We start from the raw sequence: 15,727 nt of genomic DNA, 5'->3' as shown, positions 1-15,727 counted from the left end.
CTCTTCAACTTTAGTTATATTTTTAATATTTTCTCAATTGGGTAAGGTTCTCTTAAAAGGAACGTGTTAGTTAGTTAATTATGGAAGGAATTATACTTCTTCATCTGATTTCCTTGTAATCTATTTTTTAGTATAAAATTAATTGATGAAAGGTTTATATATCAATATTTATGTTTATATTTTCATAAATCTACATCTAAGATGAATTTAGGTTATAGATTTAGTTATTATAATATTATTTTAATACTAAAGAATGAATACCACCATGGAGGGTTCTAACCCCATTGGAAATTTGATATGATGTGATTATGTTTTGAAGAGGGGCATCAGACTACCCCCACCTAATAGCCTAAATATCCACCCCACTGCCTAGATCTATGAATCATCCATATATACCAAGTTTGTCATGGCATTGCAAGCAAATGTGTCAGTGCTCCAACAAGTACATTAGCTTCAAGGCAAGTTCAATGAGGCCATTATGGTTCCGCACAACCATGGCTATCATTATTATGACGTGAAGTGTACAGAAATTGGTGGTGCAACCAACACTGGAAACTAGTTAGCACATTTCTTTTAAACCATGGCATCTACCCACTCACTGGAGCAATCTTGGGCTCACAAACCTAGTAGTCAGACAACATTCAATCTGAAACATTCATCCTAACAATCCATCTTAGTGGAAGGATATTCTTAGTCATCATTCAAGCTAATTTTCTATGTGGTTCACTACTACTCAAGTTCAACCTTCTTCTTACTATTCCCAAAGTATTTTTGTTAGACTGAAATGAAATTATGCTTGCATCTTTTTCCCCTATTTGGAATTATTGCTTTTGGTTTCCAATTCCCCTCCTTGGCCTTGTGTTTTTTGGGGACTTTTATTCTTTTTCTTCTTGGTGATTTGTCTCAAACCCCTCTACTATACTCATAGTCCCTTTGAATCTTTGCGGCTCTCCTCAACTTCTTGGTCTCTCTCCATTGAGGACTATCCTCTATCCCTCCCACTCCCTCCAAGTTCTTTTCCTTAAGTTTCATATGCTTTGTCATTTATGGATTGTTGTCGTCTTAGTAACCCTTCAGGGTGTATACATTGCAACAACACTAATTTTCCATCCTCTCTTGCTTTCAACTTTCCCTCCCTACATGGTACCTATGCCCAAACCTCTGTTAGGGCCTCCATGGATAGGTAGAGGTGAATTATTCCTAGAGTTGTTGCAATAACTATTGTAGAAATTGAAGACCAGATTAGGAAAGCTTGTATATTTTTCCTTGATTCTCAGGTGGAAAGGGAGACCCAAGACTAGATTCTCGATGTTGGTAACTCAACCAAGGCTAGGATATTAACCTACATGCAAACTGTAAATCTATACTAACACATAAAAACTCTTATTCGTAGGGTTCTCTTTAATAGAGTTGATGCTCAACAGGAGCTCATTATTTGTGGGAGAACTTATGGAGAAAATGGATACGATCAATGAAAATATCATTTTTTTGTGCAAGCACATCACCAACACTGAACCCGCCACATTGGAAACAAGTGTAGATCCCCAACAACCTTATCAACTACACATTCTAGGAATATGAAAGCACTAAGAACATAGGTCCTGCCTCACATTTTTTTTATGATATGTTTTTGTCTATTATCACATGCATTATCGTTTATGTAATATGTTCTTTTTATTCATGGTGTACTACCTTATATTGGAAAATTAAAAAGCAACTTGAAACTTCTTAGTCTATGTTATTGGTAGAAGCAACATCAAACTTCTTAGTCTATGTTACTGGTCTAGTTTCTTAGTGGCAAAGTAGTTACCAATATCTATGAAGTAATTTTGTATTTCATAATCTAATATAACCACTCAGATTTTACTAAAAAAAATAAATAGAAAATGAATAATTTTTTTGTTTCACTTCATAAAGAAGTTATAATATTATGATGTTGAATTTTCATTTTAAATTTATATATATATATAAAATAGAATATTTGAAGAAAATATTTTGAAAAATAAGATAGAGATATTTCGTGAGCTTACTTAGATCACTAAGCTCATTCAGAAGGCCTTTTATGTCATCGAAAAATAAGAGATCTTCCCAATGGAAAAAACATTAAGATACTAATGGGTTTACTAATGATCAAGTTGTATTATATTTTTATTTTTCTTAATTAAAATCAAAGTTTTTATTTTTAATTTTTTAAAATAATGTTATGTGAAAACTTTTTCATATAGTAAATAGAGTTGAGTTCATTTTGAATTAGATCTCTAAGGCACCCTCTTGCCACGACCAACAAGTCCAACCGAAATCACTCTCATTGTAGTGTTTGGACAAGGGAAAGTTACGGGAGGGACAATCTAAAGGACATTGAATGCCTGCAAACCCGTCATCATCATGGGTGCCTTCCTGGTCAGTGCCTTCCATAACCACCTCTCATTGGATGACAACTACCAGTTTCCTTCACAAAGGATTACCTGAGCATGCTACTTTCTTCATTAACACACCGATAATAAACATTGGTCTTGATATTTTATGCAACATATTTCCTATTATTCGTAGAATCCTAGCTGATTCAAATGAGTTAATGTTTTTAGGGTTTCTTAGGTCTATCATTATTTATGGCTTCACTTAATAGTATTTTAAATTTTGGATGGAAATTTGCATTTTAGAAATGAAATTATGAATTATTTCTATTTTCTATTTTAGAATACAATTATGAAGTGTGCTTATTTATTGCATTTCATAGGTATCTTAACAATTCAGTGAGAACACAAATTATATATGGAGATGTTGATTCTAGGGTTTGAATTTTTTCTAATTTTCGTCCATTTCTAGGTGGAGATTATGATCAAAATTTTGTGGTGAAGGAATTTTGTTGAGATCCTGAGTAGCAAGCATGGATTCCCCAATGGGGATGGGTGAAAACCACTCCTATAGAAATGCGATGACCCAAAACCATAAAATGGGTTGTGGCAGTTTCAGTAGCTTTGGGGTTAGTGGTACCTCCAAAGAAACATTGACTTTAGGAGCACAATGGAAATTTATGCTAAGAGGTAGATGCATTTTGAAAGTGGTGATGAACTTGAAATTTGTAATCCCTGCAAAAATCTCATAGGAGCACAGGAAAAGCGTGAAGGACCATGCCTTTATTTGAATGTTTGTGGATGGATGGTTGACTAAGAAGGAAATTGAGAGGTGGATTCACTAGAGGTGGCAGCCAAAAAGGGAGGTGGACCTAAGGCTAGGTCTGAAAAGCTTCTTCACATTATATTTACTAACATAGAGGATAAAAATAAGGTTTTTGAGGGAGTACCCTAGTTTATGAACAATGTTGGCCTATATGTGAGACACTGGGAGGAATGCTTCAACCTAGATATGAAGGAGTTTTGGGAAACACCACTTTGGGTCAAGATCTATTCTCTTCCAGTGGACTTTTGGATTATAGAAATTCTGGAGGAGTTAGAGAAATTTTGATGTCTAAAAAGGGCCTCCTACGGAATATTATAAAACAATAATGGAAGTAATAAAATAAGATTAGATTACATCATGGAATTTTAGAGGGAAAAAAACAATGTTTTCAACTCGTATTTTCAATTTATCTCCCTATGATTTTACTCAAGTTTTGAGTAGGAGAGTTTTCGGGATGAAAAATTTAATTCTTCATCTAATGAGTACCCATGTTGCATACGTTCAATGGGCCCAACTACAAGAAAAATGAAAAATACATAAAAAAATGTGATTGCAATTACCTGTTTTTATTATATATTTCTCATTTTTTGTGTAGCAAGGCCCATCAAAACTATACACATAGGTACTCCTTTGATGAGGAATTGATGTTTTCATCCAGCAAGCGCTTCCGCATGAAATCTGAAACCCGTAGGGAGATAATTTGAAAATATGAGTTGAAAAAGTAGTTTTTTTTTAATCTTTTTATTCCAAAAATGGTGAATCATCCCCCATGGTTAACATAGTCATATTGAATCCTATTGGTTGTTATGAAGTTGATTTTGGTTGTACATTATTGTTTTGAGGCCCATTTTTTACCTCAAAATTTCTATAATGGTATCAGTAACTCAATAGGTAATTTTGTCCAAATATTAGAGGTTAATAGAAGATGGAGAATTATTTATTATGCAAGGATTTGCATGTATATGAACAATTATCAACCTCTTATAGAGTGCAATGATTTATAGTACCAGGATGAATTCTTGTCACAACCCCTATACTATGAACACACCCCAATCAAATGACGTTCAAGTCATGAACATGGCCATCTATTCAAAGGCTGCCCGTTGAGGAAAAACGAGATTCAAGAGATGAGACAACAAGAGACAATAGATGGATTCATAAAAGTTTTGAACATATGTAGAAACACTAGGGTGCAAAAACATGAGGTGAAGTAGAATAATATGGAGGATGAGAGTCTCTTCATGATTTTGGAAGATATGGCTAAAGAGTTCTCCTTATCAAAGGATATCACTATGAAGGAAATAAATTTGGAAAACCATAGTCAAAAGAAAGACCCAAAGATAAATACCCTAGAAGAGGAGCGATAGCTATTGTACTTCCTTAACCTACTAGGGACTAGAGAAGTCATGATGATGATGGAGGAGGATGTCAAAACTCTTGTGGAAGAAGAGACATTTTTGGCAACCCTCATCAACATTTTGGCACAATAAGATCTTTCAAAGGTCCATCCTGATTAAAAGGACCTATATGCACAAGTCTGTTTGCAATGGAAAAGTCAAGGAGGATTATGAGAGGTTTAAAATGGTGGAACATGAGTCTTGAAGGGTGTGAAAGAAAAAGGGAAATAACCTTTGGTAAAGGAGGTAAAAAGAAAAGGAAGAATGACGATGAGAGAAGCCCTTCAAAACATAGGAGAACAATTTATAAATATTGGACAAGTGACAACCTTATCAGAGATCTATCCCTCCTCCCAAAGCTTTTCAATGGAGCTCATTTCGTGGAATATAAGAGGGATTAATAACAAAGGGAAACATAGGTACTTGAGAGAATATATAGCATAGTGAAACCATCCTTGGTTGTTTTACAGGAAAATAGGGTATTGATGGGAAAATGCAAGAGATAGGTGGTAAATGTTGGAAGAGTTGAAAAGTTATGACCTTGGATGCCACGAGTAGTGCAAGGGATATTGTGGTTTTGTGGAACCCTCTACAAGTATAATTCCTAGAATGAAAAGTGTTTCTCAAGATTTTAATCAAAATCTTCAGATATCTTTGCTCGAAAGAGAAGGTCTGCCTGATGGTATTTTACGGCCCTCATATCCCTTTTTAGAAGGTGGCTTTCTTGGAGAGTCTTAAGGCTCACTATTGGCTTGTTGGGGCCTGACCCAGGTTCAGAGGTGATTTAGCCAAACAAATCTTGGTACGACTAGCCCTTTCGGCAGCAGTCCACGGAGTGTGGACTAAGGTCTCACTTGAAGTAGTATGGGAGGGTGCTAGAACCACGTTTCCGCACCTTGGAGATGTCTGATGGTTTCAAATGGTCCACGATTCAGCCCTACACACGTTGCTATGTGTACTTACCCATTCCTTGCAGCCTGAGATGCTGCCTTTGCGTAGCCCTATTTGGGAGTCGAATAGTGTTATTACCCAAGTCCTTACTAGTAATCCAATATTAGTTGATTAACTTAGCTTATTTGTATACTTTCATTTATACTTAACAATATTCACAATTCATTCAAGTGCACGCAGTAAAGAAACAATAAATTCGTAAATGATATCAAACATATAATAACTCAGAACAGATACACAGAATTGGTAACAAAACCTTTCTTTATTAATATCTTCTCCGATTATCGACTCAACTCCACCCTGCGCACTAAGCTGCAGGGGTCCGCACACTCAGCTACAGAGTCTACTAGGCCTCTGTGCACTTAGCTGCAAAGCCTTCTCCTACTTTATGACCCAAAGACACCCTTCACACTATGACTCAATCACTTAGACTTTTCATTCTTCTCTTCTATTCTCTATCCCCCTTCTCCACTTAGAGCCTCGCTCTATTTATACAATCCCGTGGTCCACGGACCATGGGTAGGTCTATCTAGTTGTCATTACATTACAAAACTAGGATGGATAACCCTATGACTCTATTATACTTTCACACCCCGCGTCGACAATTCACAGAGCTTTACAACAAGATCAACTCAAAACTTGGGCTTTAAGCCCCAAAACATGTCGTGGGGGGATTCTACGCCCAACAAGCCCCAAACACAAACATTGTGACTCACCCTCAAGTCACTCTAGCAGCACGAAGATCTTGGGGTGGAGTCCCTCCAACTGTTCTCGAACAATACTGATATCCACAACGCACTGAGATGTTGCTTATTGAACCTGCTGCATCCATTCTTCTAAGACCTCTATGTCTGAATTGTTTCCCTACAGCTATACCAGCATCTACTGTGTATGTTTATAGTCCCACACCTTTGTCCATCTCCTCAGAGCGAGAAGACTTTGCTTCGGCTGGCTAGTCAGATAGTTTGTCCACCCATGTAGGGCTTCAAGCAGCTTCCATTTAATTTTACTAGCTGGATCACACCTCCATCTATCACCTCCTTAACCACGTATGGTCCCAGCCAATGCATTCTGAATTTTCCCAGAAATTTCTCAAACTTACTGTCATACAACAGTACTAAGACATTTGCCTTGAAGGTGTGCAACTTGATATGGAAGTCGTGTCAAGCTTTTTCACGCTGCTTTTGTACCTAATGAAGAAACCCAGCCAAGAACCATTCTCCTCTAGTTCTTCCAATTGCACAAACCTTTCTTCCAGAGCTTTGTGGTCCACCATCCCTATGAGCATGGCTATGCATAGACTAGGTACAATATATTCCATCAGCATGACAACTTCCATGCCATAAACAAACCGGAAAGGTGTTTGTCCTGTTAGTTTCTTGCACATTGTTCTGTAAGCCCATAGCACAGCAAGTACGCGTAGGTCCCAATCGCTTTGCTGCGTGTTGTACACTTTGGTCAGCTTAGTCTCCAATATTTTGTTGAAGGCTTCTACAGTCCCATTGGCTTGTGGGTGATACAGTGTACTTTTTTTATGATACACCTGGAATTCTTCTGTGAGCGCAATGATGGTTTCATTCAGGAAATGTGTTCCGTGATCACTCATTAAGATTTTCAGACAACCAAATCAGGTAAACACATTTTTTAACAAAAACTTCATAGCTATAGCAGTTATATAGTCTTTGACCAACTGCGCTTCCGCCCATCATGTCAGATACTTCGTTGCGGTGATGATGTAGCACGCACTCATCTTTCCCTAAGCTTTGATCGGTCCTACAAAGTCAATTGCCACTTTTCAAATGGTTGCAGTGTCATTTGTGGATTTAATGGCATCTCGTCCCTTCATGATGCTTTTCCAGTCCTTTGACATATATCGCAGGCCTTAGAGTGTGCTTTTGAATCTTAGTGCATGGTTGGCCACCACAACCCTGCACAGAGAATATTTTGTGCAGTTGGTGATCTGACATAGTGTCCTCTTGCAGTGCCCCCATGTGCTTCTGCGAGGATCTGAGTTCGTTCAAATTTAGGTACGTATCTTTACAATACCTCATCAGTGCCCTTTTTGTATAGGTGCCCTATGATGATAGAAAAATCCATCGTGCACCACCAATTCCTTCTTTTGTTGGATAGAGTATTCCTTTGGTGCAATCCATGTTGTTAGAAAATGGATTGTATCTTATAAGTGTTCCTTCGCGATGTCCACCACAAAGAGCTGTGCATCAGGTAATCCTTCCTCCAAACTAGTAGGTTCCTCGCCCATCTCAATACGTGACAAGTGATCCGGTCTTGAATTCAGTCATACAAGTTTGATCATGACCTCAAAGTCATATTCTTGAAATAATAAGAGCCACCTGCATATGTGCCCCCCAACATAGGCTTATTGACCAAGTACTTCAGTTCGGAATGGTCTGTATACATCCTGAAATGTCCTCCTAGCAAATAGTGTCGGTATTTTTGGAGCGCATACACCATCGCTAACCCCTCGTGCTCAGTTGTGGAATAGTTCTTCTTGGCTCTAGACAATATACAACTTGCAAACATGATGGGTTGGTCCAAGCCCTTGTCGCCCTCTTGTGTGAGCACTGCTCCTAGCGCGATACACTACGCATAAACATGGACATGAAACTCCACCTCCCATTTTGGGAAGACCAAGATTGGAGCGGAGGCTAGTTTCCCTTTTAAGACATCCAAGCTCTTCATGCAATCATCATTCCAACAGAATGCGACATATTTTTCAATAGTTTCTCTATCGGCGTAGTGATTTGGGCATAGCTTTTGATGAACTTCCTGTAGTATCCTGTGTGTCCCAAGGTAGCATGAAGTTATTTAACACTTATTAGTGCTTCCAAATTTAGAATTACTGCAATCTTTGAAGAGTCCACCATCAGTCCCTGTTTATAGACCATGTGTCCCAACAGGTTCCCAAAGGGAACCAGGAATGTGCACTTCTTAAGGGTCAACACAATCTAGTGTCATCAGCAAGTATCTAGCATCAAGCGTAAGCTTACTATGTGGTGCTTAACCAATCCAAAGACCTTCCAATCATCCATATAGACCTCCAGGAACTTGTGGATGTATTCTTTGAATGTGGCAACAACAATGCGTGAAAAGATGGCCAACGCATTGTTCAATACAAATGGCATAACGGTGTATTGAAAGCAGCCCCATTCCATTGCGAAGGTCGTTTTACTCCTATCTTCCGATGCAATCTTGATCTGGTGGTACCCCAAGAACCCATCCATGAATGAGTATGCTTCTTGTCTGCCAATATTTTGCAATACTTCATCTGTGAATGGTGTCAGGAATGGGTCATGTACACAGGTGTCATTCAGCTTCTTGAGGTCCACAAATATTCTTATTTTTCCCTTCTATTTTTTCTCTTGTACTACCATAGGACTCACCCAGTCGGATTCTTCCACTAGCTTAGTAATTCCAGCTGCGAGAATTTTGTCCAGTTCTACACAGACCTTTTCCTTATATTTCAGATTCAAGAGGTAAGGCCTTTGCTTAACTGGCTTCGCATCATATTTCGGGTGATATTCATCATCCCTAAGTTGCCAACAATCCATTTTAAATCCATAATTTTAGTTGGGAATAAGCCTTGGTATTCGCGGAGTAACTCAGCAACCTTATCCACCATGGCATCATCCCAATAGTCTCTAAGCATTGCATACTTTAGTTCCATCTTTGTTCCAATGTTTACCTACTTCTTTTTTAGTGGCGCGGTGATGCTAGTATCCTCAATCAATGGTCCTCAAACCTTGCGACAACCTTCCATTTCTGGAACGTTAATATTTCATGGATCCTCATCATCCTCCACAACATTTACATTGTAACACTCTAGCATGCAGCTCAACTTTGTCACCCATTCCAGCTGAAGCACTTCCATTGGCTCTTGGGGTATTATGAAGATAGTTGCTTTTACTACTTGTAGCGCATCATCAACAATATCCCACCAACGATCTTCAAACATGAAGGTTAGCAGGAATCCTTCACATAATATATACCATTCGCTCGTGCCATGGCGGATCTCTGTCTTAGTATACCAATTCATGGGTATGACATCTAGAGTATGACAAAAAAAATGCGCCCATTCAGGTTGTGGCTCTTCCCCATAGACCTTGGTCCATTTCACAAGGTGCATACATGGATCATCCCGTCCGTCATACTTGTCTGCTAGCTGCATCTACGGTTTCCCAAATTGTAGGCGCATCATCCTTCTTCATTTGTGCTTGTCCTCAAAGCTTCTCTTATGCGTACCCCACCACCTTGTGAGAATATCATGCAGTACCCATTTCAGAGAGTCAAAAAACTGCTATTTTGGCGCCTCTCTTTTAAATTTATTTAGGAATTCATCTACCGCTGTCAACCCGTCATACATAGGCAGATCCCTTACCTCTATTCTCATGCAGTGTAGTGATCTTACCATCATGTCACACATGAGTGTGGCTACCTTGTGTAACTGATTCTACCATTATTCTATTTCCTCATCTGAATCTGATGTGTAGGAGCTTTCGCACTCCCATGAAATCCTGCCATCCGCTGTAGGATTTACCCAATCCTACTCTCGAGACGTTATCTTGTAGATACAGTCTAGATCGTCATCATGCACTAGCTCTGTGTAGCACAATCCTTCTGCAGGGTCTAAAGGTACCACTACGCGCAGTGAATTTTTCTCAAAAATCATTTTATGCTTTTTTATATTTATCACTTTGTTCATGTCGGTGGCCCAATCTATTCCTAGTAGCGTGGGATAGGGATTGTTGTCATCGACAATCTCTATCACTTCGAAATCTGCAAGTGCACTCACACCTTCAATATCCACAGTTACTCCCTGAAATCTTCCCATCGGTAGGATCTTCTGCTAGTTCACCATTCGTAATTCAATAGAGACCACTACAAGATGGGCCTACCCACACATTCCCGTGTTTGTTTTGGTAGTACATTTGCATTTTATCCTAGATCCAGAATTACTTGATCCATTTCATATTCCCCAATTTTCACAGTCAATCTAATCTCTCTTCATGTTCACATTGTGTGTTTTCCGAGCTTCTGGACTACGTGTGATTCCCCTAATCTAGCACATCTAGTGATGAGTTATTATAGTCCTTTCATTGCTTTGGTGTCATGCAGTAGCTTCATGCATGTCTCTAGAAAGGTAGTGAGCATTGAAGGGTCCATCTTTGGTTCTAGTTGATCCTTACTACTTGAAGTGGAGGCCTCCGTGAAGCTCTTCTTAGCTTCCATGAACATCTCCTTCGTGCACTCCAAATCAAATTCAAGTTCCTTTTTGGGAGCCTTGCAAACCCATGCACTGTCTTCAGGCTACTTACCCTTGTCTTCTCATGTTGTGATATTGCTTCGGAGCATGATGTTTACGTTCGGGTCCACTTCGGGTGGCTCAAACCTCATCATTTGTAGTTTCTGAGTTGGGGGAGGTTGGAGTATTCCTTTATCACGCAACCTCGCTACTGGTGTAGGGCAGTCCTCCGTCTCATGATCAAACTGGGTATAATATAAACATGATACTCGCGTTGGATTTGTACAATCATGGGAATAATTCCTTGACCCTCCGTAATTGTAAAAAATCAACTGTTCGTGACCCCTTCCTGGTCCTATTCCACCTTGACTTCATCTATGCCCCTAGAATCTAGTGTACACCATTCATGCATTTTGATTGAGGGCTCGTGTTTCGGTCTGAACTTTGTAGGCAGGAGTCCAATCCATCATTAGCTCATAACTTCTACAGGTGCAGTTGTCATGGCTTACTGATCTGTAGAAATTACATAACAACTACTGGGAAATCTGCATATACTTCTATAATAGATGACAATTATCGATAGCATGTTTTCCTCCTATCTGAAAAATCACGCACCATAATGCAGGCTCCGTGCCTGGTCCTGCTTGTGCTTCTGGTCTTAATGGAATTGGCCCTCCTCTCGCCAAGTGGTTCGCGAAGACTGGACAATGGTCCTTGTCGAGTCCCTGTCCCTTGCACTTTATGCACCATACCTCCTTGTGCACCTCTAGGCGAGTTGTACGGTCCTGTTTCAATCTCTTCATTTCTAGAAACAAATTTTTTAGTTGTGTGTGGATTTGTTGGAATCCCAGGTGAGGGTCTCGCATTGATGTCTCATGCAGTCTCATTGCAATCTCCAAAGCTTCGGCCTGGGTGGATAACTTTTGTTGCGATAACATGATCCTTAGATGCAACGTTAATGATGCTACAAACCATGCGCGATGTTATCCATACATCAAGGTAATGTTCGCTTCATGAATCATACTCTTCAGTCTCTGATCTAGCTCCCAGGGGGTCTTGCCTTGAAGCATCGTGATTTCCTTAAACCTGATAATCAATTGTGTCTCCGATTTTGGCCTGCTAAATTCCTTGTTTAGCGTAGCGTGGATATCTATAATTCTCACGTTTGGATGGTCATTATAATGCTTAATGTACCATGTTAGTGCACGATCCTGCAACGCACTTACCAGCGTTGCCTTCTTTTTATTGTCATCCACGACTCCTTGTGCTTCACATACTGCTTTTACTAAGAACCAAGATTGGTTTGAATCTTCGTTCCCTACTCCTTTGAACACTGGAAATTTTATCGTGCTCACCATATTGAACTATGGTGGTGGCAGAGGTGGTGTGGACATAGATGGGGTTGAGGATGGTGAGACTAGTGATGGTGTAGGCGGAGGTGGTATGCGCGGAATTCGCTGCCTTATCAGACTGACCGCACTTCTTGGTGAAACTTTCACAAGCTCTTCCTCGCTTTCTTGCCGAGGAAAAATCAAGGGGCTATCTATCTCTGTGCTACCTTCATCTCTAAAGATCCTCCTACTCTACATAGCCCCAAACATCAATTTATTCGCATAACCCGTTTTTCACACAATAGCATTTTAATCCAAGTGTTCAAAGATTTAATGTACTTACTTCATGGTCCTTTGAGGAAGCGTCGTTCTACCTAGCTATAGCTGATTGACATGTCTACCGCAAATTCGATGATAAACCCTCCTATAATTTGATCAGGCCAATGGTCCACAACATGCGCAATTTTATCTTCCAATGCTTCTAGTCTGTGCACTAATTTTGGAGTCCACATAATGGGTTTGTTGAGCCTACACCTTCCCTGACTATCTTCTAGCTTTGCAGTCCACTCATACAAATCAAAGGTAAAGGATGCAAAGAAAATTTCATGGATTTCCGTATATAAGTAGCACTCTAACCATTGTTCCTTTGATACTCACAGAATCCTATTTTCCTGTGCCCCAAACTCGTGAATCTTTCTATCCAACCACCATTCAATTTCTTTCTTTGTCAAATTCCAATGACACAACATTACACATCCCTCATACAGATCCTGGTCTTAGCAATGGAACCATTTGTTGGCTTGTTGGGGCCTGACCCAGGTTCAGAGGTGATTTAGCCAAACAAATCCCGGTACTACTAGCCCTTTCAGAAACAGTCTACAGAGTGCGAACTGAGGTCTCACCCAAAGTAGTATGGGAGGATGCTAGAACTAGGTTTCCACACCTTGGAGATGTCTGATAGTTTCAAGTGGCCCACAGTTTAGCCCTGTGCATGTCGCTACACATACTTACATGTTCCTCGCAGCCTAAGATGTTGCCTTCACACAGCCCCACTCGAGGTCCAAACATTGTTATTACCCAAGTCCTTACTAGTAATCCAATATTATTTGATTAACATAACTTATTTGTATGCTTTCAGTTATACTTAACAATATTCACAATTCATACAAGTGCGCACAATAAAGAAACAGTGTATTTGCAAATGATATCAAACATATAATAACTCAGAATAGATACACATAATTGGTAACAAAAGCTTTCTTTATTAATCTCTTCTCTGATTACAGACTCGACTCCACCCTGCGCACTCAGCTGCAGGGGTCCGTCCACTCAACTGCAGACTCTACTAGGCCTCTGTGCACTCAGCTGCAGAGCCTTCTCCTACTCTACGACCCAAAGACACCCTTTGCACTATGACTCAATCACTTAGACTTTTCATTCTTCTCTTCTATTCTCTATCCCCCTTCTACACTTAGAGCCTCACTCTATTTATACAATCCCATGGTCCGTGGACCATGGGTAGGTCTATCTAGCCGACATTACATTACAAAACTAGGGCGGACAACCCTATGACTCTATTATACTATCACGCCCCACACCGTAATTCACAGATCTTTACAACAAGATCAACTCAAAACTTGGGCTTTGAGCCCCAAAACATGTCATGGGGGGATTCCATGCCCAACACTCACAAGAGGATTATCCAAGACAAATTATGGATCATTAGAGGAGACTTCAACTTAATTAATTCATTGGAAGAAGAAAATGTTGCATAAGTATATTGGAACTAGAATCCAATGTTTTTGAGGAGTGCATTCAAGAGTAGGCGTTGCTCGACATTCATACATTAATTACGCCGTAAGGCATTCCCTTTGGAAACAACTCTCCTCCCATCACACGTGTACAGACTTCTGCCCTTGATTTTCATGTTAGACGATCAAAATAACATTGACCATCCGATTAAAGAGCGGTAATCTGACCGGTATTAAGTAAGTTACAATTAATAACGACATTTTCCATCACCATTTGTTTACGGCAAACCAAGAAGCATCTCCTGCTTCGATCTTTTCGGACCGGTATTAAGTAAGTTACAATTAATAACTACATCGTCTATCAGCGTTTGTTTATGGCAAACCAAGAAGCATCTCCTGCTTCGATCTTTACTGCTTCCTTCCAACTTCTGACGAAGACCAATTATTCTGCTTAGCTCGACAAGAAAGAGCCATTCTTCTATTTTCTCCAATTGCAGGGTTTGTTTACGATAAAAAATGCATGAAATATGCAAATTGGGGTTTGGAATAGGGGCGAACAGCTTGTCAAATATTAACGTTGGACCCGAGGAAACTACGAATACTATGCTCTTCGGACGTCATTTTGACCTTGTTATAAAAAGACACTTCAGTATTGGATCCGAGGTCACCATCAAGGAAAGCATTTAAACTGTGGATGATTTTGTCTACAACGTCATTCAGAGCAAAAGGCACGAAATTTCTGTCTGAAATAACCATGTCTGTGAAAAGTATATACAGAGAAAGCTCGATCTACTGTCATTCAGAGAAATACTCTGACAAATATCTCCTAGACATTGTTATGAATTTTATAATAGCCCGGCGGGACACCAGTGCGATTACTCTTTTTTGGTTTTTTCATTTGCTTTGCCATAATCCAGACTTCGAAGAAAGGCTTCTCCAAAAAATCAACGATGTGGTCAAAGAGAATGAATGTGCATCCCTGGAGAATCTATATGTATGTTCGCTGAAAGCCTGACACATATAGTGCTGGACAAGATGCACTATCTTCATGCCGCTTTGACAGATACTTTGCGCCTGTATCATCTTATTCCTGTGGTGAGTTATTTTCCATGAATTATGTTGTCATTACAGTGAATAAAATTATGCTATTATTACTGTTATAATAGCCTAGTATTATAAAGATGAAATTTCATATTGAAAAGTAATTATATTTAAGTTTTGACTTTTTTCATGTTTATTATATATTGAGAATAAAGATTAATTTACATTGAATATCTCTATAGTTAGTTATATATCAAGTTCTATTGAGCTGCCTCCACGACTCGCTTCATTTCCAGAATCATGATCTGTAAAGCTTTCCCCACGAGTTAAGTCATTTTCAGAATGCGGTGAATCACATTCATGACCTTGTTGCATGGTTTAACATAAGTTATATTTTTATGGGTTACAAAGTACAAAATTTCATGTTTCTAAATAATGTCTTATTTTTAATTAATTGATTCACGTATTTTTGTCACGTCTTTTTGTCGTAAGCTTGGCGGTTCCCACCTTATCCGCGAGTCTTCGATAGGCATTATGTGTCTGCGCAGGATAAAACACGTAGTATATTCATTCTCCATCTAAGGGAAGAAATTTATATGTCATATAAGTAATTTGATTTTATGGGTTACACATGATCAACTTACTTTCATACTTTTTAAATATGTTTTATGTTTTTTATTAGTTTTTATATTAATACATCTCATCGCAATCCAAGTATGATGATCAACTTACTTTCATACTTTTTAAATAATGTTTTATGTTTTTTATTAGTTTTATATTAATACATCTCATCACAATCCAAATCTGATTGAAGGT

Source organism: Pinus tabuliformis, chromosome 7, assembly GCF_031772625.1.
Source record: "Pinus tabuliformis cultivar Carrire ecotype Pingquan chromosome 7, CPIR1, whole genome shotgun sequence".
Lineage (NCBI taxonomy): Eukaryota > Viridiplantae > Streptophyta > Pinopsida > Pinales > Pinaceae > Pinus > Pinus tabuliformis.
The sequence above is the reverse complement of the archived record's forward strand: the minus strand, read 5'-3'. Positions refer to the sequence as shown.